This window comes from Suncus etruscus, chromosome 2 (genome assembly GCF_024139225.1).
Source record: "Suncus etruscus isolate mSunEtr1 chromosome 2, mSunEtr1.pri.cur, whole genome shotgun sequence".
Classification (NCBI taxonomy): Eukaryota; Metazoa; Chordata; class Mammalia; order Eulipotyphla; family Soricidae; genus Suncus; species Suncus etruscus.
In genome coordinates, this window is record NC_064849.1 from 161,387,348 (window position 1) to 161,413,692 (window position 26,345).

General features: G+C 33.2%; 1 non-coding gene across 1 annotated transcript; it reads left to right on the forward strand.

The window, feature by feature from the left end:
- Positions 1-13,306: 13,306 nt before the first annotated feature.
- On the forward strand, positions 13,307-13,413 carry LOC126002157 (U6 spliceosomal RNA). The gene has a single exon (XR_007492930.1). It is a non-coding gene; the product is annotated as a U6 spliceosomal RNA (small nuclear RNA).
- Positions 13,414-26,345: the final 12,932 nt, after the last annotated feature.

The window sequence follows — 26,345 nt, forward strand, 5'->3', positions numbered from 1 at the left end:
ACTTATAGTATTATTGTAAGGTATATATGTACATTGTATATATATATATGTATATATATATATACACTCTACAATAATACTCTACGTTTCAAATTAGTTCCAAGTTCTAAAGATTCAGCAATATTTGGATTCACTGGAAAAGGTTGTATAGAGAATGCTGAAAACAAGGGCCAGAGTGGTGGCACTAGAGGTAAGGCATCTGCCTTGCAAGCACTAGCCTAAGACAGACCTAGGTTCGAGCCTGGCATCCCATATGATCCCTTCAAACCAGGAGCGATTTCTGAGCTCATAGCCAGGAGTAACCCCTGATCGTCAATGGGTGTGGCCCCAAAACAAAGCAAAAGAATGCTGTAAACAGTATAATGAATGCTTATTAAACAAATGAAAGTAATGTGTGACAATATTTTCACATAGTTAATAATGAAAATTGGAGAACAAAATTTTAAAAAATGTAAAACTGAAAAATAGTCTAATAAAATTAGATTTAACATAGAGAACCTGCTCTAAGCATTTCTAAACAAACTTTTCTTTTAGTAAGACTTCCAGTTTTTTATATGTGGGGCATTAGAAATCAAATTATAAAATGTCAATAAAAATTAAAACTATTATAAAATATTTGAATCTGTGGTATTAGATATAAAAATTTGGTGTTGTTTTGGGTAACATCTTGATTGTTCTGAGGTACTTATGGTTCTATGCCAACATATTCCCTGATGGTACCCTATGACCATATGGGGTGTGGGACCTAATTTGGATTGATTGTGTGCAAATCATTAATTGCTGCATTGTGGATATGATTACATTTATGTAAAGTGGTCGACTATGCTGTATTATAGATTTTAAGTAATAAATACATGTGTCTGTTTGTAGTTAAATACAGATAAAATATAGATAGATATGTGGATAGATAGATACATATATATTCTCATTTTAATGTATGTCTGTTGTAAGGCCAGGAAAATTCCAGTAGATACTCTGGAGACTTTGTGGTGCTAGATATTCAACTCATATCTTCAAGGCTTAAATGTGAAAGATACGTTCTCTAATGCCTAACATCTTTTCCTAATATTTCTCTTCTTTGATTTAAACTAAACATATTGCATACCAAGATGTGATAATTTTCAATATATTTTCTAGCTAAATCATCAAGAATAATAAATTAATATGGTTACATTTTAAATTTTTAGTTTATTTTCTGCTGGTTAATATCTTTTTTTGTTTGTTTTGGTGTTTGGACCACATCCGGTGATGCTCAGGGTTACTCCTGGCTCTGCATTCAGAAAACACTCCTGGCTCAGGGGACCATATGGGATGCCAAGGATCTAATCCAGGTCTGTTTTGGGTCAGCCACGTGTAAGGCAAATACTCTATCTACTTCTGTGCTATTGCTCTGGCCCCATTAATGTTATATTTAATTTCTAATATATTTTAGTTTCCTTGGCACACATTTTTACATAATTTCCATATCATTAAAGTAAATCGAATTCAAATAATATGGTAGATTATAGATTCTTTCACTTTATATTGAAACACTTATTATAAAACATAATGAGATTGAAATTTAAATGTGTTTGAAACTAAGAATATTAATAACAAGTTCTGAGATTCCCTGTGGACATTTGTCCTTGTAGGAAAAGATAGGAATTTGTTATTTAGTTGTTGGACAGACCAGGATAAAGTTTGTTTTTGGATTACTTATTACCAAAAATCAGAAGACTCAGAAAAGCTTCATCAATAGGGCCCAAAAAATTCAAAGCTGGAATCTAGGAATGTGAAAATGCCCTGGAAGGGTGTTACCAGGACAAAGCAGGTTCTTATCAGTGATATTTGAAGCCCTATAGTTCTACACCTTTAGTACTCAGAGCAGTTAAAAGTTCCAGGAACAAAACCGGCATCATTCACATACAATATAGCCACTTTGTATATGTACAAGTTCAATCTCAGGTGCTGCATATGGTTCCCCAAACATCTCCCCAATTTTTCTGCTGCTAATAGGCCTCCAATCTCCTCAACATCAATTCTTGAAAAGAGGTTCAGGAATCAAGCCTAGTCTGGGTCTTTTGAAAAGAGGATGCTTTCTCTTTGTCACCGCAAAAACAAGAAAATAATTCAATCATATTAGATAAAATAGAAAGAAAAGTATTGTCTTTATATGTGTAGTTAGAATAATCCTTTCTTCCACACTCTTTTTCTACACAGTTTTCTAGACATGTAATGTTAAGACATTATTTTACACACAAAGTGTGTGTTAGTTCCTTACGTCTAAAATAAATATTTAAATCAAACAGGGGGTGGAAAGAGATAATTTCATGGAAGTACAAAAATTTATCAAGCATGGTTTAAGACAAAATATCTTTCAATTATAATATATTCTTCATATGACTGAAACCCAACTATAATCATATTTGTAACCCAGGTGTTTAAATAAAGACATTAATAAAAAAAAAGCTTTTTGTGATAATAATTAAAAATTTAAGATAGGAAAATTTATTTTATATACCCAAAAATAATAATATAAAGTATTTACATTAAAACAGATTTGGTTGGGGCCGGAGAGATAGCATGGAGGTAAGGCGTTTGCCTTTCATTCAGAAGGATGGCAGTTTGAATCCCAGCATCCCATATGGTCCCCTGAGCTTGCCAGAAGCCAATTCTGAGCCTGGAGCCAGGAGTAACCCCTGAACGCTGCTAGGTGTGACCCAAAAAAAACAAAGCAAAACAAAAAACAGATTTGGTTACAAATGAGTATTTTTTCTTAAACATAAAGCTTCAAAATATAGCAATTTTGAGAAATGTATGAAGACAAATGAATTTAATTCATAGGTATGTGGGTACAAATGTTGATAGTAACATGTCTAATAGAAGCAACTAGAAATTTTTATAAAAGATAATAACTATTATTGACATGAAATAGCATACCTTATATAATTGTTTTATCCTAAGTTTTATTTTTTATATTTTCTAACTATCAATAATGTGCTAATTTCCTTTTTAAATAACAATAAATATATTCAGTTAGTAAATCTGATAGTACTTGGTAAAACAGAGGATGCTGTTTTTAAAATTAAACCTAATGTATTTCTCATTCAAAAAGTAGGATAATGGTTAATTACTGATATAAATTTTCTATGATTTTTCAAGTTCTTAAAGGAAGACAACCTCCACATACTTATTCTAAGATTAAACTTGAAAATATTTTGTCTTATTTTTACATAAAATGCATACTAGTGTCCTAAGAAATGGGATCACAATTCCCAAATACAAAATAGCTATTCAAAAAAACAGTGAAGGTTTCCTCTTCAAACAAGTGTCCTCTTTCTCTTATTGAATGAGTAAATTATTTTTCTTTCATTATACAACCCCAGAATGTGACCTGCTTATATAAGACATATAGAACAACCCCAGAATGTGACCTGCTTATATAAGAGATATAGAACAAGATACATGCATGACTTGGAAGAACTTTAAATTTAATAGTCAGAAAGGACATTAACTTCTTGGAGAAAGGCACATTATTGGTCAGCAAAGACCATGAATTATTTTGCTAAATATTTTTCTTACAATAAAAATGTAAGGGAGATTAAAATATATCTTTACCCTTTGGTTCTTCCTAGACTTCTCTAGTGAGAGCAAATTCAAAGTCTGATTAAAACAAACAAATAAAAACATTGACCTTACTTCCCAGTATAATCAATTTGAGATTTTTTCCCCTGAAGGCGACATGCAAAGAAAGATTCTACCTGACATTTTTTTCAGGTTTTCTGTTTCACTTGCAAAATAGATAGGAAAAGAGCAAAATTGTCTTCACCCTAATAAGTTGTTCTGTGGCTTGGTAAGTAATTATATGAGAAACAGAACAATAGAAATAAAAGGAACTATTTATCCACATTTTTACCAGTTATATTCAAAGGAGAGGTCAGGAAAACTTGTTACCACAATATTTTAAAGCATCATGTAAACATAGCTTAAGTATTTTAAACATTTATGTTCACTTAATTTTATTTTATTATTTATTTATGTTTTAGTTTTGAGACACACTCAAAAGTGTTTCTAGTTGACTTTGCATTCCAGGATTACTTTTAATGGTGTTCAGGGGTGTCTGGCTAAGAATGTTGGTTGGTGGCATGCAAGGCTTTCTCTAACTTTTTATTAATATAACTCTATATTATGCTAATTTGGTATTATTGTTCTGAACTGCTATTTTATTTCATAATTAAAAATATTGATTGAGATTCTGTAGTTTACAATACTGTTAATAATGGTTTTTCAGGTATTATATCAAGATTACACTCATTTTAGTATACACTGAGATACAAGATTGTATCTTTCATGTAACTCATGGTGTTGAAAATAGTCTTTCTATCTGTATGTATAAAAGTATTCTATATCTCACAAGTTTTCCAAATATAGAGAAAGAATAAAGGATTTTAATTTATTATTACTGTTTTACTTTGTCTATATTAGCTGCTATTTTAATTTACTAAAAGAAAGTTTTTCTACACCTATTCTTGTCTGTACTTAATTTTAAAATTTTATTTTTAAAAATTTGACATTTTTCTAATGTCTACCTCAATATATAATGGTGACATATTAATAGATTTTAGAGAATAAATAATTAAATTTATATTTATATGAATGCATAAATTATTAAATAAATACATTTCATTTATTTCTTTAATGTAAATGTAATAACCTTTATGAATCAAAATAAACTAATGCATTAACACAAAACTAAATTAATCAGTAATACTTTGTAAGTAACTTAGGAGAAAGTTGGAAGTTTTATTTCTTGATACATGTAATTTTTAATTACTTACTTTATCAAAGTTTAATTTTTTGTTAAAAACATATACTCAATCAAAAAATTATTATTTGTTTCTGGGCTTTATCTAACATTGTATTTTAGTATGCCTTGCAGATTTTAACAGAAAAGGAATGCTTTTCTTTGGGATATCTCTAAGGATTTCTGAGTCACTTGCTAAATTATTTTACCTCAGAACTAACATCCAAAAAGTTTGGCCAGGAAATAGCATTGGGCTGTTAAGAAAATCTTTACCAGGTATAAATTTGCATGACTTTCAGATAAGTTTATCTCTTTTATATGTCCCTTCTAAAACCCAATTCTTAATCAGACCTTAGGAAGTTAGTTATTTGTTATATCCCTTAAAACAAAAATCTCTTCCTTCGGAAAAGGAAGTTTTATAGGAAAACACAGCTTCTGGCAAAATTCCCTAAACTATATCAAAATTGACTTCCAGGGCCTAGCCAGACAGGAACTGCTTTGATATGTTAAAATGTACCTTCTTTTTTTCCCCTCTAGACTCTTACTTAAAATCAATCTACTCATCAGGTCTGCATACCATAGAGCCATGAGAAATGTTTTGTAAATCAACAATGTGTACTGATAAAGCTTCTGTTCACATGAGAGATATGTTGTAATTTACATAGAAACAAATGTGAGCAGTCTTGTCATACCATAGAAAAAACTGTCTGGCAAAAAAAAAAAAAAACCTAAAAATTCCCCCAATTCTTCACATTAAAACATGGAATTTGTTCTCCCAAATAATCTGGTGTGATTCCTTATTATTTATATTTTGCTGTCCATGCATCCACTTTCTCAGAGGGAATTCAAAGAAGATCTCTATCATAATAGAACCAGGCTAGCCATGGCATATACACACCATTATTATTGCAGCACTTATTGTAATAGTTAAGATATGGAATTAATCTTGGTATCCAATGACAGGGAAATTAAATATGATAATATATGTTTCAGATATATTATTTTATATACAATGAAATTTAATTAATCTTCAAGGAATAACGTTGAGAGGAATAATGTTGAGAGAAATATGTCAGAAGAAGGACAAACATAGGATGATCTCACTTACCTGTTATGTGGTTTAGCTGCAAAAAAGAATACAGTATATTAAAGGGGTGTGTACCTAGGAAAATAAGGAAAGAAAAGGATAGAAAAGGATTAAATCAAGAATAAAAAAATAATATGAAAAAGGGAATTAAGGAATAACTGAGGTCAGAGGCGCTGTGTATATTGGTAATATGGAGGAAATAGAGTAGCTATATAACCAAATGATATACTCAATAACACTAATGATATTAAGTTTAGACTATAAGAAACTAGCATTAAAATATGCCAGTCAATATGGAAGGTTGGGTGGAGGTAAGGGTACTTGGGAAAACTGGTGTAGGGAAGATGATACTCATAGTCGAACAGTCAGATTCTCTTTGTCTAAATCTCAATTATCAATAACAGAGTAAATCATGGCTCTTTAAATACGTACATAAACAAGCTCTTACCTAGTAGGGATAGGAACTCTTTTTTACAACACAGGGGCATCTCCCAACTTGATCACATGTCATTAGGGACCCAACTTAGACCCCAGGAAATTAGATACTGACTGTCCAGACTTGACACCTGGATCCCAGACATAGAAAGGACACAGTTCTCCACAACAGCTCCAGGAATCAAATCCCTTCCAGGGCATCCTAAATACTGCTCTGACACCAACATGTACCAGTTCTAAAATGATACCCTGAGAACGAAGAAGTGAGAACAAATTGATCTAAGAGCAGATTGTCCTACCTCACCAGCCAACGATTAGACAAAATCAGCAGACTTGTCACCCCTTGATCTGTGCAAAAGCCAAGATCGCTATCTACAGATGTCTGGTTGTTACATCCATGACTGGACAGTACGTATCCTGGGACCAACAACAAAGCTCTAGCTGGCATTTTGGTCTACAGTCTGTAAAACAAACAAGATCTCTAATGCCACAGATTTGACTGAGACAATTGCAACTGAACGGGTCTTCTGGAAACATTATGAAAAACTATATCCCTGGCTCCATCCTAGGAGCAGAGCAATAACCATGACTACCAACTACAGAAGACAGATTAAAACGACACGGAAGGACAGAACTCCTAGAACCACAAAGAAAGGCTTCATCATAAGCTCCACTCCTTGACCTGTGCAGCTACCAAGATCCCTAGTTACAGAGGTCTGGTTGTATCATGCATGATGAAACAGAAGTCTTCCATACACCACAAAAGCACCGAAGGGAGAGTAAATGAACAGACAAGGGACAATAGCCAACCCCATGACACTATACTTCAAGGGTGGAGAGACCCTGTATCTCCTAGGCCAAGGAAATTCCCTCTCTAATGCTCCCAATTTTTACTATTCCTATGCAGGAAAATAAAACGGGGGGGGGGCACAAAACAGTTTTCTTTTATCTATTTATTTATGTATTTTTTATTTTTATTTTTCTTGACTTCTTTGTTTTGGTGTTGATATTGAAGTTAATGTCCCCAATCTTATTTTATGTTATTTTACCTTTCTCTTTCTTTTTGCGCTCTGGCATGGTTTTATTTCAGGACCGAGAGTATTAAGTGGTGCTTGCCTTTAGTGCTGTAGTGCTCACTGGATATTTTATTCGTCATTTCTTTTTGTATTGTTGCGGTATTTCAATTTTGTTTTTCCTGTCCTCTCTCAAACCGAGGTTGAGAGCCTCTAGAAGGACTACACCCATTTTCGGCTTATTTGATTTTTACCCCACTTTATTGCTTTTTCTTTCTTCAAACAAAACCACATAACTTGAGCTATCTAGTTCCTCCTCTCAAACAGAGGGGGAAATAAGGGAGGGTACCAGAACCAACCAGATATATGATCACTAAGTAGTAAGCTAGACACAGAGGGGACCTCTTATTCTAGCAGCCCGGGGGATGAGGATGGGGAATAGGGGAGGCAGGATGGGAACGGGGGTGGAGGGAGGGCAAATTTGGTGATGGAATTCCCCTTATTCAATGTAAATCTGTACCTAAAATACTGTGAAAGATATGTAAGCCATTATGGTCAAAATAAAAATTATGTATATATATATATATAAAGAAAAAATATTAAAAGAAATATATGCCAACAAAGATACTCAAGAAAAGAATACATAAAACTATGTATCAATTAATTATATTTAGAATCTAACTGCTAAGTAAATTGACTAATCTGATTTTCTAGCTCAGTTAGCAAACAAAATTTATGAGAAAAATACCTGTATGAGCTGGAAGATGAGATATAAGAATTTTTTTTCAGGAAAGCTGATTTACTTATATGTGTAGCATTTATTTGCATGGCATTACATTTTGAAATGTATATTTAAATTTTAAGTTCAACATCAAGATTCCAGTTTTTATCTTCAACATAATATTAAGCCATTTCTAAATACCTTAATATCAAAAAATAAAATTTTTTCTTATTTTGGTTTCACAATAATAAATATTGCTGGCAGTACCAATGGTCCTGATTCAGAGATATGGGTACATATACTTAAAATAGCAAAATTCTCATAAATGAAAAAAAATTCTCATAAATGTTGGCCCAAAATGCAAACCTAAATGTCATATGCAAAATAAATATAGGACTGAACAATAATTACTTCATTTAGGATAATATAGTATAAAAATATACATTATGTCAAACATATTTTTATCACTCCTAATTATTTAATGTTTTTCTAAAGATCACTTACGATATTGGCTGGATATTATGATTATAACCTCAATATTTGAACAATAGAATAAATTTAAGTATGCAATAAAGGGTTCCTAAAGTTGATTTAAGCACAAAATTCTAATTCTGAATAAGACTTGAGTTTTATTTTTATGACAAGGATTACATACTTTCTAAATCTATGTAGTTACTTTATCCCAGAATAAGAAGTCCAGCTGTACCTGTCTTCTTAATATAGTGAACACACTTTTCATTAGAATTAAAATTGTGTGGAATTCAATAAAGGAACAAAGATAAAGTATGCTGCGTAGTGACTGAAGATACCAGACTAGCTAAGATAGACAATTGCTCAGCCTTCCTTTATTCAGGAGGTTCTGATACTTTTAGATAAACACTATGTCCTTAGCATCAGAAGATAGTATTAATTATGAAGCTGGACATTTTGAAAACAAAGGTCTCAAAGATGGCGATTAAGTCTTTCTTTAGCACTCTTATTTTATTCTTGTTTATAATGTGATCATATGTGTGACTATTGGAATTTGAGGAGTATTGTATAAAATATGACAGTTCAGAGCAGAAAAACATGATAATAATAATGAAATCATGCCAAGAAATTAAATAGACAAATTAAATAGACAAATATGTGGTGACAGGTATGGATATTTTTGTAATTTTGTTGTTTTGGTGGCTGTACCTGGCTGTACTTATGGGTACTCTTGGCTCTGCCCTCAGGCATTACTCCTGTCTGGGTCAGCGGACTAGATGGGTGAGAAGATTGAATCTGGTCTGGCCAGGTACAACAAAAATGCTGTAGTTTACTAGTTTTCAGTTTCCTTCATATTTTCTTACTTCCATATAAGCCTCCTCAAACATCAGTTACATGTTACAAAGTTTAATTACTTTTTGGTTTTCAAATAAGTACTACAAATTTAATAGAAATGGTGTTTGTATTGCAGCAACTGAGATATAAGAGAAGACATGCTAAAAAATACAAAATATATGTCTATAAAAGCAATCTTAAAGAAAATATATTAATTTTCCCTGATTTCCTGTCTTCTTCCTATTTCCTCTCTTTATTTTCTTGCAGGTAGGTCATTGTGAGATTATATTGCAGAAACATAAAATAATAAAATGAATGAGTTCAAGACCAGCCAACTACTGGCAAGTCCTGCTTTGACATATTAACTGTTATTTACATATATATCTAATTATATTTCAGATCTGTGCCAATTTGTTTTATCCTTACATGATATGAGTTAATCATGATTGCTTTAAAGACTGTTATTTCCTATGAGAATGTCAGTGCTCATAAATAAACCCAAAATCTGTTAATGACGCATCAAATTTTATTTTGAGTTAATATGACAGGTAGAAGAGGAGATAAATGTCATTTTGTATGCAATATTTCTATAGTTCAGTAATAATATTTACTTTAAAGCAATTGCTACTTCAGTTATTTAGTTCATATTCTATTTTTGAAATAAAATTTAACATGCAACACAAGCTATATTTGAATGTAGAAAATCAATATATCCATAGAGCAATATATCCATTCTACTTTACCTTTGAGTTATCAAAAATATAAATACTAATTCTGACATATATCACATAATGATTTGACTAACATAGAGAGGTAGAAGCATAAATTTTGTATATCAGAACTCGTTTCCAATCTTACATGATCTCAAATGTTACTTTTTAGTAATAATTATTAATATTAAAATTTAAACTAATTTTATAGTATTGACCCTAAATATTATCAATTCTGAAGAGCAACTAGAAAACTAACATGTAGCAATTTTCTTGAATAATTTTTTTCATTGTTCAATTATTATTTTTTTTTTTGGTTTTGGGGCCACATCCAATGATGCTCAGGTGTTACTCCTGATGATGCACTCAGAAATTGCTCCTGGTGGGAGAACATCTGGGATAGCAGGCTCAGCTGCATGCAAGGCAAACACCCTACTGCTGTGCTAGCACTCTGGCCCTAACATGTGGCTTTTTTTATAAGTAAACATATTCCAACATAAATAATTCATATATAATTAAACTAAAATGGTTAATGAGATGAGGTTTGTCCTCTCGTGTCCATGTTCTAGCTTGAGTATGCATTTATCTCTGTCTCTTCACATATTTCTAAATAAATTTTATTTGATTAAAATTATGAATATATACAAAGAAGAAAAGCACTAATGATTACTTTCCACACAAATACTTAATATATTATTTTCAGCTAATTAGTTTTAAATGATAGTATACAATGTAGTGCAGTAATTATAAGAATTTCTAAATTAGTATTTCATTTTCTGCTTAAGATATTTCTGTCTTTAAAATGAAATCCACTATGAAACATTCAATTTTCAAGAAGTTATTCAATATTTTAAGGACTACAATTCTTTACATCATTTAAAAAAATTAAAAACATACAGACTAATTTTATTATACTTAAACATTTATGAAATATTACATGAATAAAATATACTTTAATTTAATTGAGTATATGTCTTATTAAATAACATTTAGCATTTATCCATATTTCAGCATGCAATGAATGAGAAATCCATATATTTACATTGTGATACAAATATGACTTCTCTATATTTCTGCTGTCAATTGAATTCTTCCCAAATTCACATGTTTGGAGAAGTAACCCTGGATATATTTGGCAACTAAGTATTTAAGAACATAAACATGGACAGTAGAATGGGTATCCTGATTTAAAAAATAAGAACAAAAGAATGAATGCATAAGAAAATAAACAAAAATATATTTGGAAAGCAAGTTTTAAGTAATATAAGTCTTGATACCTGTGAAAGGATAATAAGATATTATGTTTGGAACTGAAACATTAATAACTTGGTGATTCACAGTGACCAAACAATTATAAAAAGAAAAGAACAGATATCAAGGGGCTAGAGCAATAGCACAGCAGTAGGGAATTGGCGTGCATGCAGCTAACCCAGGACGGACCTCTTTTATCCCTGGCATCCTAAATGGTCTTCCAATTCAGGAGTGATTTATGAGCGCACAGTCATTAGTAACCTCTGAGCACTACCCACCAATGAGTGTGGCCCAATCCCCCCTCCAAAAAAAGAGAACAGATATTATTAAAACAATACCTCTGTTTGTGTTTTTATTATGAACATCCAACCTGTAGAACCTTGTGAAATGAATGTTTGTTATTTAAGCATTTTATGACAACCTAAGCAGACAATTGAAAATACTTTTACTACAAAAACACCCCAAAATCAAGCCAAAAACAAATAAAACAAAAACAAAACAAAACATAAAAACAAAAATACCCCACCACTATCACCTATCAAATTGTCATACCATAGTATAACACCCTGAATTTTGATAATCACCAGTATTTTCTATTTACTGAATTAACTACTCTGGTTATTTTATATAAGATGAAATAAAGTATGCCAAAACAAATAAATTTTGTAAAACAAATTTACTCAACTACTAATTTCATGATTATATATTGATACTGGTATCTATTGACAACTCTCATTAATATTTTCCCAAAAGCTTGAATTTGAGGTTGTGATCCCATTGTAATGTTGCTCAGGTCTGAAAGTGCTGGGAGTTACTTATCAGTGTCCAATGTCCAGTGGCTCTTGCGGGACAGGGATAAAAGACAAAAGCTGCATGCATGCAAAGACTTGTACTCTTCATGTTTGAGTAATATGCCCTACTACCCACTATTTTATGGGTTTAATGGGTTAAATTGATAGTACAGTGGTTGGTCATTTGTCCTCCATGGAATTTCCTGATTTGATTTTATCCTAATTTGAACCCCTGCACATATATGGTTCCCGAAGCACCACCAGAAATAATTCCTGAATACCATGTTAGGAGTAACCCAGAGGGTGTGACACACACACACACACACACACACACACAAAAGACAACTTAAGGTAATATTTTGAATACAATAGTTCATGATTATGCTTAAAATAGGGTTATAATAATGCAATTATTAAGATGACCTGAATAGGGTAGAATCTTAGTGCTCCATGTTTGTTAACCTTATCAAAATCATTATATAATACATGAGAAAGTAATTCTGAGAGTTGAAGTGATAATACAGAGAGTAGGACATTTGCCTTGCACATGGTGAACTGGGCATCACTAAGCATCTTGTCACTGAGCCTGACAAGAGTGATTTCTAAGAGTAGAGCCAGGAGTAACCCCTGAGTACTGCTGGGTATGGCCTCAAAACCAAAAAAAGTTTTCTATGTAGATATTAGAATTATATTACTCAATTAAGGAATGCCAAAGATTTCTAACGATGTAAATAAACAATGAAAAAAAATGAGACTCAAAGTTTTTGAGAGAGCCTGCCTATGCTGATATCTGAATGCTACCTTAACTGTAGTGAAAGTAGAGAATAGATTGCTCTTATATTTGACCATATAGTTTATAATCATTACCTTTGGCAATCAGTCTTAATAATCTAGTAAAGGGTTTGGGAAGAAAATCAAGGTACCTCTATATAAAATATCAAAATGTCTCTGTAATTTATGATTTGGATAATATTGCTGATAAGTTGCCTTTTTAAAGAAAGCACAGGGGTTACTCCTGGCTATGCACTCAGAAATTGCTCCTGGATTGGGGTCCCATATGGGATGCAGGGGGATCAAACACTGGTCTATCCTGGGTCATCTGTGTGCAAGGCAAACACCCTAAGGATGTGCCATTGTTTCAGCCCCAAATTTCTGTATTGTTTTAAATGGAAACCATAAATATTTAAAATAATAAAAAATATGCAATTAAGTGCTCGCTTCCGCAGCACATATACTAAAATTGGAACGATACAGAGAAGATTAGCATGGCCCTTGTGCAAGGATGACATGCAAAAAATATGCAATTAAATTATTAATCCATTAAACATTTCTAGCTTCAAAATTTATATCAGTGTTATAAATCAAGATTATCATATGTTAATGATAACACTATTAAGGAATTTCATTTGTTTTTAAGTCAAAATATATGCTTTTATTACCATATTTCACATTATTTCTTTAAATGCTTTTCTGTTATATTTTCCAGCTGTCATATATATTGCTATCACATACATGCATTTTATGTACATATAAATGTGTGTTTGCTGATTCTGGCCTCTTTTTACATAATTAATTTTTACACATAAAAAAGTATTTTGGAGTGATGAGAACCTTTGAGACTCAGGGCTTATTTCTTGTCTTTTATTCAGGATTCCTTCCTGGTATCCATGGGATCTTATGGGATGCCTATATCAGACACAGCTTATCCAAGTGCAAGATCTAATATTTCTATATTCTCTTACAATCTGTTTATTTAGATTTCATTGTAAAATTAAAACCACCCAGGAATGGATAGATAGCAGTGTGTATTATTTTTGACTTTGCATGTGATAAATCCAAGTTTGATCTCTGGAACCTCGTAATGATCTCCTGAGCATGCCAAGATTAACTACTTTGAGCACATATATTCAAGTGTGAACCATTAACATCATAGTGTATAACAAAATACATACAAAAATATCTAAAACCCTAAAAATATTCAGAAAGTAAGAAAATATAGAAATGTGAGATAAATAATGGCTCCTGAACTGTATGTTGTAGGAAAAACCATGTTCATATGCACTGATTTGAGCATTTGAGCATTTATAAGCAATAAAGTAACAATTAAACTATGCAAATACATACAGAAGAAACTAAATTAAATAGTATAATTTATATAAGCATTGTGAAAACTCATAGAATGAATAACATTATTTAACTTTATGGTTCTGATAGTAAATGCAGAATAGTTAAATATTGTTCTTTGTAAAATGTGCATTGTTTGTAATCAGCATATATTACATCAGCTGTTATACATATAAAAGTTATCATCGTTCTGTCATCAGTGGGTACAAGCGAGTTCTGGCTTTGTCTGTGGAAACCGAGTACACCTTCTCACTTGCTGAAAAGGTCAAGGCCTTCCTGGCTGATCCATCTGCCTTTGTGACTGCTGCCCCTATGGCTGCAGCCACCACTGTTGCACCTGCTGCCGCCACAGCCCCAGCCAAGTCTGCTGCCAAGGAAGAGTCAGAGGAGTTGGACGAGGATATGGGATTTGGTCTCTTTGACTTATCCCCCCTAAAAGCAACCAAAACAAGCCAGTTTTATTTGTGAAAGTAGAAACAAAGGCTTACTTCTCTTAAAAAAATGTATCATATACATTAAAAGTAACATTGTAGTAATTTTGAGGAAAAGCATATGAATATTTCATGATCTCTAATTAGTTTGGTTCCAAATAGAAAGAATATCATATTAGCAAGAGCATTTATGGTTTATAATAAATTTTAAAATTTAATTGTAAATTTACACACATATAAATATTTTTAAATCAAATTAAAATTCACTTAGTTTTTGACTCAGATCAGATCAATATTAATTTAGTTTCTCACTGTCTCTTTTAAAATAATATTAAAACCGAAACAAACTAATATTTTATTTCTTCTATTTTAAGTTAAACTCCAAAATTTGTATAGACCATTACATTTCTTCAATTAGAAATGTCTGAGGGGACTTAGACAAGAAAAGTAATATTTTTGCTCACAGATAACAAGTTAAAATTGTTTAAATATTCTTTCAATTACTAGAATTGTAATGATTTAAATTAAACAGTGTTAAAATACTTAATGCCAAATCATGTATTGTCAAAATTCCAAAGAGTATAAACAAATCATCACACTTATAGAGATATCTATAAAAATGGAGGTAGTGTTTGACAAAGACTGCTTAGTTCTGTGCATTTTATAAATCGCATCATCTTAGTATGTTGAATAAATATCTAAAGGTAAGTAGGGTATTCATAAAATATAGGAAATATAGATATTTTATTAAAAAGTTAACTTCAGGAGACAAAGACAGCACAGCAGTAGTGTGTTTACTTTGCAAGCAGCTGATCCAGGATGAACGGTGATTTGAATCCCGCCATCTCATCTGATCGACTGACTGCCAGGAGGAATTTTTTTTAAATATTTTTCTTTATTTAAACATCTTGATTAAAATGATTGTGATTAGGTTTCAGTCATGTAAAGAACACCCCCTTCACCAATGCAACATTCCCACCACCAATGCCCCAAATCTCCCTGCATCCCACCCTACCTCCACCTGTATTCCAGACAGGCTTTCCATTTTACTCATTCATTCACATGATTATGGTAGTTCTCTGTGTAGTTATTTCTATAACTGCACTCACCACTCTTTGTGGTGAGCTTCATGAAGTGAGCTGGGAGTTCCAGCCCTCCTCTCATTGTCTCTGAGGATTGTTGCAAAAATGACTTTTATTTTTCTTAAAACCCATAGATGAGTGAGACTATTCAGTGTCTCTCTCCCTCTGACTTATTTCACTCAGCATGATAGATTCCTTGTACATCCATGTATGGGAAAATTTCATGACTTCATCTCCTGACGGCTGCATAATATTCCACTGTGTATATGTACCACAGTTTCTTTAGCCATTCGTCCGTTGAAGGGCATCTTGGTTGTTTCCAGAGCCTGGCTATTGTGAATAGTGCTGCAATAAATATAGGTGTGAGGAAGGGGTTTCTATTGTATTCTTGTGTTCTTAGGGTATATCTCTAGGAGAGGAATAGCTGGGTCGAATGGGAGCTCAATTTCCAGATTTTGGAGGAATCTCCATATCGCTTTCCATAGAGGTTGGACTAGATGGCATTCCCACCAGCAGTGGATAAGAGTTCTTTTCTGTTACTTCCTATTTAAGGAAAGCACGCACCAGACGTGGTCTTTTCCTTCCCTGGTGCAGGGCTTTCCTCTTCTAAGAGAATTATTTGCCAAAAAGGCCCGCTTAGCGAAGTCAATCATTTGACCCTTTGTGTGGATCATTGGTGGTAATTCCAACATGGCTGTAACATTACATTTTTCTCTCTATTTGGCCACTATAAAAATCCAGCCTCAGCTCTCCTACAGACAAAGAAATGTCAGTACCAAAAGCCAGCCACAAGTTCCCTGCTGGCTAGTTCATATAACCTGGCGCCATCAGCTTGTTTTGCTGAGTCTAGCTCTATGATGGTAAAAAATTATTTCTGACCCCCCTAAAAATCTATTTTGCGGCTACTACATAGACATAAAAAATATCTCTGTCTCTCTCCTCCTGGTATCTTGAAAAACCTTCTTTTTGCTAAACCAAAAACATCTCTAAGCTCTTGTTTCACAACCTTCAGCAGAGTTCTTTCTCACCTGAAGAATAGTCTTTTAATATGTAAATTCAAGGCCTGTTTCCCCATTGTAGTGCTCTCCTGCTCTTTGAGGACACCTTGCATACCAGAGTCTGTGCTTAAAATGTCATCGGCTAAAAAATAAATTTGTCTTTTCGTCTCTTGGACATGAGTCTATCATATCACTGCCAGTGGTCTATCAATCTTGTTTATTTTTTCAAAGAACCAACTTCTGCTTTCGTTGATCTTTCGGATTGTTTTTTGAGTTTCCACTTCGTTGATTTCTGCTCTCAGCTTTGTTATTTCCTTCTATCTTCCTATTTTTGGGTCCTTTTGTTGAGCATTTTCTAGTTCTATTAGCTGTGTCATTAAGCTACTCAGGTAAGCTCCTTCTTCCTTCCTGATGTGTGCTTGCAAAGCTATAAATTTTCCTCTCAGTACTGCTTTTGCTGTGTCCCATAAGTTCTGATAGTTTGTGTCTTGATTGTCATTTGTTTCCAGGAACCTTTTTATTTCCTCATTGATTTCATCTCGGACCCACTGGTTATTGAGCATGAGGCTGTTTAACTTAAAGGTGTTAAAGTGTTTCTTCTGAGTCCCTTTGGAGTTCACAAATAATTTCAGAGCCGTGTGGTCAGCGAAGGTAGTCTGCAAAATTTCTATCCTCTTGATCTTATGGAGGTATGTTTTATGTGCCAGCATGTAGTCTATCCTGGAGAATGTCCCAGGTACATTGGAGAAGAATGTGTATCCAGGTTTCTGGGGATGGAGTGTCCTATATATATCCACTAGGCCTCTTTCTTCCATTTCTCTCCTCAGGTCTAGTATATTCTTGTTGGGTTTCAGTCTGGTTGACCTGTCCAGTGTTGACAAAGCCGTGTTAAGGTCCCCCACAATTATTGTGTTGTTGTTGATATTATTTTTCAGATTTGTCAACAGTTGTAGTAAATATTTTGCTGGCCCCTCATTTGGTGCATATATGTTTAGGAGAGTGAATTCTTCCTGCTCTACGTACCCCTTGATTAATATAAAATGTCCGTCTTTGTCCCTTACAACCTTCCTGAGTATAAAGTTTGCATTATCTGATATTAGTATGGCCACTCCAGCTTTTTTATGGGTGTTGTTTGCTGGATAATTTTTCTCCAGCCTTTTATTTTGAGTCTATGTTTGTTCTGACTATTCAGATGCGTTTCTTGTAGGCAGCAGAAGGTTGGATTGAGTTTTTTGATCCATTTAGCCACTCTGTGTCTCTTAACTGGTGCATTTAGTCCATTGACGTTGAGAGAAAGAATTGTCCTGGGATTTAACGCCATCTTTATTTCAAAATTTGGTGTGTCTTTTGGGTAGTCTTGTCTTAGGTTAGGTATTTCAGTTTTTCTCTTAAGACTGGTTTTGTGTCTGTGAAGTTTCTGAGCTGTTTTTTGTCTGTGAAACCATGTATTCTTCCATCAAACCGGAAAGTGAGTTTTGCTGGGTATAGTATTCTGGGTGAAGCATTCATTTCATTCAGTCTTGTCACAATATCCCACCACTGCTTTCTGGCATTGAGTGTTTCTGGTGACAGGTCTGCTGTAAATCTCAGGGAAACTTGCTTGAACGTGATTTCCCCTTTTGATCTTGCTGTTTTCAGAATTCTGTCTCTATCTGTGGGATTTGTCATTGTGACTAGGATGTGTCTTGGGGTGGTTTTTCTGGGGTCTCTTTTGGTTGGTACTCTTCGGGCATGCAGGATTTGATCACATATATTCTTTAGCTCTGGAAGTTTCTCTTTAATGATGTTCTTGACCATTGATTCTTCCTGGAAATTTTCTTCCTGGGTCTCTGGGACTCCAATGATTCTTAAGTTGTTTCTGTTGATCTTATCATAGACTTCTATTTTCGTCTGTTCCCATTCTTTGACTAATTTTTCCATTGTCTGCTCATTTGCTTTAAGTTTTTTGTCCAATCTCTCCTGCTGTATGGAATTGTTATGTATCTCATCTTCCACAGCACCAAGTCTATTCTCAGCTTCTGATACCCTGTCCCAGAGCTTATCCATTTTGTCATTCACTTCGTTTACTGACTTTTTCAGTCCTGTTAGTTGACATGTTATTTCAGTTTGGAGTTTTGTCATTTCTGCCTTCTGTATTAACTAGAGACATTTTCTCCTCATTCATTTTTCTTATTAGATTAAATACCACTAAATTGCCTCTGGGGCCAAATATGAGTCTATGAGAGTCACTTCATTTTTAACTTGAGGACATTAAAATTAAACAAATGAAAACTTGAAAAGCAAACTTACTGCACTTTCTTTCTTTCAATACTCTAAGAGTTCTAAATTGTGATTAGTTATTTGGTGCTCTGTTTTGAAAGTGTAAGCTTTTTTACATAAAAGATTGGCCTTTAATTTATACAGATACCATTGTATTGTATCTGCCACTGAGGGAAATTTTAAATTCTGTATAGTGATGGATAGTTTGTGCTCATATGGCAGATACCTATAAATCATCTACATTCCTAGATAAATATCTAAATATAGTATGTAGGTGTTTCAATTCTAGTTATCAACCTTCCTGCCAGTATTTCTCCTCCTCCCACCCTGAATCTTCCTTCCTGCCAGTATTTCTCCTCCTCCCACCCTGAATCTTCTCCATCTATCCCCCCAGCATCCCATATGGTTCCCCAAGCCAGGAGCAATTTCTGAGTGCATAGCCAGGAGTAAACCCTGAGTGTCACCGGGTGTGGCCCAGAAAAAAATTACAAACAACAACAAACACAACTAGAATAGAGTTGATTTATACTATAACTATATTACAAATATATATAAATACATATATGCAACAATTATAACCTGTTCTTGCAGCTTGCTGTGTAACTTACATTTTCTAAATGGTTTTGATTTGTACATAATTACAGTTTTATCCAGAATCCTTGTCTTATAGTATTTATTCATTCTCTTTTTCAGTTTAGCTATAAACTGTATTGTTTGCCTCTAAGATCAAGAAATGAATATCTGAAAACCAGTAAAAAATGTTTCATAATTTACACAGTAAGAAAATGTGTCATGCAAATTAATAGTTTATAAACAAAATATTGTATGATACAAAATATACAGATTAGAAAGAATAAGATGGAACAAAATTTAAACATGCTGTTTTTTTAATTATTGTGGCCCCAAATAGATCTTGCTTTATAATTTGTCTGTGTAAATTAATGAACAGATCAACATAGGCATCAATCATCACCGTTAACTACTAAGCACAAGAAGCAACATACTTCACTTTTTTCCCTCAATAATATTTGAATACTAAAATATATGTATTATTTCTCTGAGCTAAACTTATAAATATATAAATATCAACATATAAATATTTTCTCAAGGTTGTACTAGATTACTTGACTCTACTATTACTAAACCATCTTATTATAGTCCTTGGTAAGTTGTAATTAATTGCATTTAATAAATTACCTATTGCCATTATAAATGGTTTTTCTCTGGCTCTATAAATGTTGAAGAATAATATTGAGTCCCATGATATAAATAATGAGTCAAGTCTCTTGTTATATGACAGATGCTACTGCAGGTGACTTGTAAAGTTCTGTCAGTGCCTTGTATATTTTGGATATTAGCCCTTTATCTGATGTGTGTTGGGTGAATAGTTTCTCCCACATGGTGGGTGGCTCTTGTAACCTGGGCACTATTTCTTTTGAGGTGCAGAAGCTTCTCAGCTTAATGTATTCCCATCTGTTGATCTCTGCTTCCACTTGTTTGGAAAGTGCAGTTTCCTGCCAGGAGGCATTTTTTGAATGCAGAGCCAGGAATATATATCTGATGCTGCCAGGTTTGACCCCCCCAAAAACCAAAACAAAAAATAAAGTTAACTTCACAGTCTCAATTGCATTGTGAAAGATTTTTCAGGGTACAGGTGTACACCATGTTACACCAAGGAAGGCATATTTGGTGCAGATTGTATTTTAGCACTTGGGAATGCCTCTAAAAGGCCTGTCAAATACCCACAAGTCACTCAAAATATTTACAACAGTTCACCACAAAATGCTACTCTAGTCCATTTGAATGCTTGTTTCTAAATTTATTCCTTGATGCTTGATACGAATGTTCTAATAGCTAGGGAGTTGTATTTGTTGCTATAATTCAGCTGGGGACAAATGACCATAAGATATCATGACACACTTGGGCATATTGAACCTTGATATCACAATGATACCTGTTGAAAAAGAACTCTGAATTCTAGGATGCTTCTAGTCCAAATAAAACTTGTGGTGAGACTACTATAGGCATTTTTAATTCTCATTGGCTGCAGTTTTTCCCTCCACACAAATTCAAAAACTACCTCTGTTTGTCATAATGAAGGAATTCATAATGGTTCACCAAACATGCTTAAATTTGTTCTCATGTTACCCTATGTTGCACCAGAGTTAGTAAAAAGAGTATAGATATCAACTATGTTGATGTATAAAAACAAAAGTTTGAGTGAAGTTCTATAGTATCTAAACAATAAATTCTAAAGAATTTAAAGAAGCAATTCTAAAAATGCTCTGTAAATGAAAGAAGTCAACAGAAAAGACTTCAAATAGAACCGAAAAAAATGAGAAAAATGCGCACAAAATCCAGTAATTTAAATAGTCACTGAACAAATACAATGACCAGAACAAAATAACAATCCTAAAATCAAATTATTGAGTGAGGTGAAAAGTTGTTAACTGTAAAAAAATATATATATAGGGTGGGGAGAAAATTCAAATAAGAGAAGTAAATGCCCGGCATATGAGACTAGTGTTTAATCCAGGTATCACAAGTTCCTCTGAATACCACTCAATGTAGCTTTAGCTATTCCCAAGACCTACTGATGATGTTCCTGAAGTTGTGATAAGTTCTCCTGTATACTTGGTAGTCTTAAGCACTACTAAATTCTAAGCAACACAGCATTGTTCTAAATATTAACCATCTTTCCCACACTACCTTGAGGACTATCATTTTCACTCCACCCCCATCTTCTGTATAACTTTACCTGATGGTAACACCTGCCCATTTCTGGGAGAGATCTTTGGAAAGTAACAAAAGGATTGCCTCAGGGGTATAAAGTGATTCAAGGATAGATGGAGAAGATTCAGGGTGGGAGGAGGAGAAATACTGGCAGGAAGGAAGATTCAGGGTGGGAGGAGGAGAAATACTGGCAGGAAGGTTGATAACTAGAATTGAAACACCTACATACTATATTTAGATATTTATCTAGGAATGTAGATGATTTATAGGTATCTGCCATATGAGCACAAACTATCCATCACTATACAGAATTTAAAATTTCCCTCAGTGGCAGATACAATACAATGGTATCTGTATAAATTAAAGGCCAATCTTTTATGTAAAAAAGCTTACACTTTCAAAACAGAGCACCAAATAACTAATCACAATTTAGAACTCTTAGAGTATTGAAAGAAAGAAAGTGCAGTAAGTTTGCTTTTCAAGTTTTCATTTGTTTAATTTTAATGTCCTCAAGTTAAAAATGAAGTGACTCTCATAGACTCATATTTGGCCCCAGAGGCAATTTAGTGGTATTTAATCTAATAAGAAAAATGAATGAGGAGAAAATGTCTCTAGTTAATACAGATAACTGCTTCATACAAGAACAACCTCTGCCAGGGTTTAACACTGGTTCAAGATATTATAAAAATAATACAAACAGGGACTGGAGCAGTTATCCCCCCAGCATCCCATATGGTTCCCCAAGCCAGGAGCAATTTCTGAGTGCATAGCCAGGAGTAAACCCTGAGTGTCACCGGGTGTGGCCCAGAAAAAAATTACAAACAACAACAAACACAACTAGAATAGAGTTGATTTATACTATAACTATATTACAAATATATATAAATACATATATGCAACAATTATAACCTGTTCTTGCAGCTTGCTGTGTAACTTACATTTTCTAAATGGTTTTGATTTGTACATAATTACAGTTTTATCCAGAATCCTTGTCTTATAGTATTTATTCATTCTCTTTTTCAGTTTAGCTATAAACTGTATTGTTTGCCTCTAAGATCAAGAAATGAATATCTGAAAACCAGTAAAAAATGTTTCATAATTTACACAGTAAGAAAATGTGTCATGCAAATTAATAGTTTATAAACAAAATATTGTATGATACAAAATATACAGATTAGAAAGAATAAGATGGAACAAAATTTAAACATGCTGTTTTTTTAATTATTGTGGCCCCAAATAGATCTTGCTTTATAATTTGTCTGTGTAAATTAATGAACAGATCAACATAGGCATCAATCATCACCGTTAACTACTAAGCACAAGAAGCAACATACTTCACTTTTTTCCCTCAATAATATTTGAATACTAAAATATATGTATTATTTCTCTGAGCTAAACTTATAAATATATAAATATCAACATATAAATATTTTCTCAAGGTTGTACTAGATTACTTGACTCTACTATTACTAAACCATCTTATTATAGTCCTTGGTAAGTTGTAATTAATTGCATTTAATAAATTACCTATTGCCATTATAAATGGTTTTTCTCTGGCTCTATAAATGTTGAAGAATAATATTGAGTCCCATGATATAAATAATGAGTCAAGTCTCTTGTTATATGACAGATGCTACTGCAGGTGACTTGTCTACATATCTCTAAGATTGGCATCAATTAATAAAACAAGGAGTACTGCACCTGTTATAAAATAAATAATTGAGGTAATAGTGATGACTAAGGTTACAAAGCTATGAGGGTAGAATTTGCAACTATGTTTCTCCAATAAATCAAGAAAAATAAATCTGTTTTAAATCTATAAAGAGAAAGTACTCTATCTAAATTTTCGTCCAAGACTTTACTCTAGTTTTAAGATTACTTTCACTTTATAACTGAATAAAATAAAATAAGATACAAAACAATTTTTCAGTATCTAAATGCATTTTATTTTTTTTTTTATTTTTTTTTTGGTTTTTGGTTTTTGGGCCACACCCGTTTGACGCTCAGGGGTTACTCCTGGCTATGTGCTCAGAAATCGCCCCTGGCTTGGGGGGACCATATGGGACGCCGGGGGATCGAACCGCGGTCCTTCCTTGGCTAGCGCTTGCAAGGCAGACACCTTACCTCCAGCGCCACCTACCCGGCCCCTCTAAATGCATTTTAAAAGAATTCTGACATATTTCATAATTTCTATTTGTAGAATAGATTTTATTCTTATATATTCTTTTATATTACTGTAGTTCAGAATTTGATTTAATTATTTTGAATGGAAACCAAAATATACAATGCAAAATCCATTGGAACTGAATCTATTATACAAACTTTAATGTCAAAACCACAAAATATCTGTTTATTGTGACATACTCAGCAGTTATATTCATCAATGTCCAGAATGGTGCAATTATCAACAACCCAAATCACACAGCGTCACCTATTGTTTCTTATCTAATTAGGCATAGCATTTGGATATTATATACCCCAGGACTTTATCCTTTTCTCCACTTAGCCTTAACCTCCACATTTCTACATCCACAATACAATGATGGTATTGTTATAATTAGGTTAATAGAAATTTCAATTACAAACAAGACATCTAAAATTGGAACCAAAAAATAAACGAGTCGACTCAGCCACAGTCGTTCCTTTGCTAGCTGGTCAAAGTCTCTTCAAAGTAAACAATGAATATTGGTTAGCTTAGGTTCAGTAAAACATTTGATACCTAGAGAAAAATAAGCAGGTTAGTGAATAAAGCAGTAGTCACAATTCTGAAGAATGAAATCAGTAGATTGCAAGTGACAGGTTCAATTACTGGTCTGTGGACCACTGACACATCTGCCTTAAACTCTGAGGAATGGGCAGTGGGAAAAGGATGAATAACTCTTAAGATTTAGAGAAAATATGTAACCACTCAGGCAGAAAATTAGCAATTACATTTTGTGCCATCAGTAATAACTATTTCAACAAAGATCTTAGGTTAACGTCAGACTGTGTGACGGTATATCAACCATTCCACCTGTGTTCAATCAGCCTCCACATCCCTCAATGTGATACTGAGCAGCTTAGCTCCAATGTGTCTTGCTCAGTGATAAGCAAGATGGCTGACATCTGGTACTGGGGTATTCAGAAGCAATTTGCCTCACAATTTTTGATTGATTACTGAGAAGAGAAAATTTGTGTCAAATTTGGACAATTATGATTTTTACTGGTTTTCTTTACAGAATTACAAATTGAATTTAAGACATAAAGTCAACATTATATTAATTTTTTGATAGTGACATTTAGAATTAGTTAAGTAAATCTTACTCTCAATAAAAATGAATATGTTTTAATACATTTGAGAAAATGAATAAAAAGCAGACAGCAGGGGCCGGGCGGTGGCGCTGGAGGTAAGGTGCCTGCCTTGCCTGCGCTAGCCTAGGACGGACCGCGGTTCGATCCCCCGGTGCCCCATATGGTCCCCCAAGAAGCCAGGAGCAACTTCTGAGCGCATAGCCAGGAGTAACCCCTGAGCGTCACAGGGTGTGGCCCAAAAACCAAAAAAAAAAAACAAAAAAAGCAGACAGCAAAATTAGATTAGAATAAAAATCTAATTAATGCGTTATCCTATATATATTGCTAATTAAATCTTTAAAGATATAGTCCATAGAGATTGTGTGTGTATGTGTGGTTGTGTGTTTGTGTAAACAAGATAGTTTATTGAAACTTATTTAGAAATATGTGGGGTTGGAAGGAGAGAAAATAAAATATATGTTCAATGGAGAAAATGGACTTAAGAGTAAGATAATATAGTCTATATTATAAAGGCATTGTTACTGAAACAATGCATTAAGTTTCTGTTTGATTTCTGATTAGCAGATAAATAATGAATATTTAACTAAGTGTACTTGCATTCTATTATTAACTACTTTTACCCCAAGAATAGGGTGAACCAAATAAGCAAAATAAAATACAGATTTAAGCAAAATAAAAGATGAATAAATGGCAAACAAATGGCTAATCAAAAGAATGTCTCCCAATTGTGTTTTCCATATTATACAAAGGAATTCAAAAGAGCTATGCTTATCTTTATATGCTCTTTAAGCATATAAACTATTAATTAAATTGGAAGTACACACACACATGCAGTGTCGTGATCGGTTAGTATTCTTCGCCATATGTTAGCAAGTAAAACACAGAAAATATATATTTTTCTCAAATACATGTATGCTATTTGAATGCAGTGTTTTCTTGAAATCAGCACCTGTCTCCAATATTATTATTTGTCACTCTTTTCAGCCTTTTAACATTATAAATGGAGCCATTTAGTCTGAGCACTCTCCTTTCCTCTTTATTTTTGCCCCTTCATTTCTCCTGATTTTCCAAAGTGTTTCTACCTCATTCTTTCCTTTCAATGTTCAATTTTAGATGCTATAATGACAGGAATGGTTTGAATGACTACTTCTCATTAAAGTATAAATGATTGATTGATTCTTATACTGTCTTTCCGGGGCATTTATATTTTAATAAGGGATAATTTGTTCATTCATGGGGAATGAGTTCTATAATAGTTTCATTTCAAACTAGAGTAATAGGATACTGTGAGGAGAACTTGGAATAGGGTAAAATTCCTTGTTCATTTTCAA